The sequence below is a fragment of the Sprattus sprattus genome (genome assembly GCF_963457725.1).
Source record: "Sprattus sprattus genome assembly, chromosome: 2".
In the NCBI taxonomy this organism is placed as follows: Eukaryota; Metazoa; Chordata; class Actinopteri; order Clupeiformes; family Clupeidae; genus Sprattus; species Sprattus sprattus.
Window position 1 is genome coordinate 5,436,170 of NC_137921.1, and position 1,868 is coordinate 5,438,037.

The following is a 1,868-nucleotide window of genomic DNA, read 5'->3' on the forward strand; positions in this document are numbered from 1 at the left end:
AGTAACTCCCTGAACTGCCTTAGTGTACCCTAACAGACAGGATACTATAGACATATTTTCTGTAAACATTCACCTACACACGACAACTATTGCCTTCAATATCCATAAAGGATGGCACTTAACGTCTAAAGATGTTTCTGGTCTGGTGTGCTGGAGTGATTCACAGAGGATATTTTATTAAATTGCATGCAGTTTGATACACGGTCCAAGTGGGAAAGCATTAGTGATGCGATGCTCTTTCATCAGCATCAAATTTTGAACGAGAAAGTAGAGGCGAACAGACAAGACGCACTTTATCACAGATGAAAAACAAGGTCTGTCCCACATGCTATATGAAGTCTTTGTGGAAATATTTCCGTGTGGAATTTTTTCCAATACAACACTAACACAAATGATGTATGCATTATGTGTTTGGGATATGTAGGTTATTAGAAGCAATGTAACGAAACGCAAACCTCTGTCTGGTAGCCTAAACTCAACATAATTGGAAAATAAACAGTAAAAGTTGCCACTCGGACACTCTGTAGCAACGATTTCATCAACAAAACCAAGACAATGACCTGCCAACTGCACAGCAAAGCACCTGGATGTACTTAAAGACAAGGATGTATTGACTTACCTCTGTCCAACGTCTCTGCTTTCCTCGATATCCGTTATAGAGTTGGTGTCTCTTTGGATGCGTTAGTAAAAACACGGGAAACAGCGTTTTTTTCGTGAGTTTAGCCTTGCTCGCAGTGTAACGGCTAGACAGCAACCGAGCCAACTACTATACGTATTTGGTCGTCCTCTTTCTGGTTAAATTCCCCAGGAAACTTGGGCGTGATGTACGCGAACATTTCATACAGTAAGCTACTTGAAGTCCTGTCAGAGAAGTCAAACAAATTGGGCTGCGATAAACCGTAGCTTCCCGCACGACCGAGACGAAATCCCTCGGCACAATCCGCGCGACTGAAATAAAGATTCTTATGGGATTCCGGAGGCACACGCACGCACGCTGAGAGCTGTCAGCTCACTGGTCTGTTCACAGCGCGACTGAGTCGCATGGGTCGTGTAACACACCTCAGCGCATGAGTTCGTTCGTCATTGTAGTACTTCAGAAGATCCTCCCACTGGAAAGTTTAATCAGCTTGTGAAATGTATTATTAATTACATATGCGTGAGGTGACTCAGTTATACATCTGTAGCCTACACAGTCTCAGGAGATACACAGGCTGAACTGTCGTAGTTCACACTCCTGTGCTCTCTTTTCAAAGATGTTCTGCGACTCTCTCCAGCACCGATTATAGGCTACTCAATTCTATTTATCATGCGGCCTCCCAAATGCCACCTTGATGAATTGTTTGTGAGCCAAGGGTTATACTGTTTTTTTTGTGTCCTAGAATAAAATCGCTTCTACTGAGAGATATGAAACAAATGTTTTGCATTATATGAAGGATGTGGAATCATATTGATTATTTAAATGCATACTGGAGCAAAATACAAGTCTTGGAGCCACGCCACTGAAATGGTTATCAGTCTCTGTGGAAGGCCTTCCAAAGGTGTCAAATTAAGTTTAGTTCTTGTTGAACTTCAAGCTATTGATTGCACACTTACACTTTGTGATTGGCAAGTGTCAGACTTGTTCTGAAGGCGAGAGAGAAGCCATGATTGACCCAGCCAGCAGTTACAGAAGCTCTTACCAGCGCTTGCTGATTGGCCACTAATGACTATTGGGCAGGACGTTTAACCTCATCTGTCTTCTCTGATAGAAGAATGCACCTCTTGAACCATGAAATTGAGGTGCTAGACCCACACAAAAAATAAAGTAGGATCTGTCTGGGGCCAAAACAAACCAAGACCAGGTGTTTCATGATTCCCGTATTGGATAT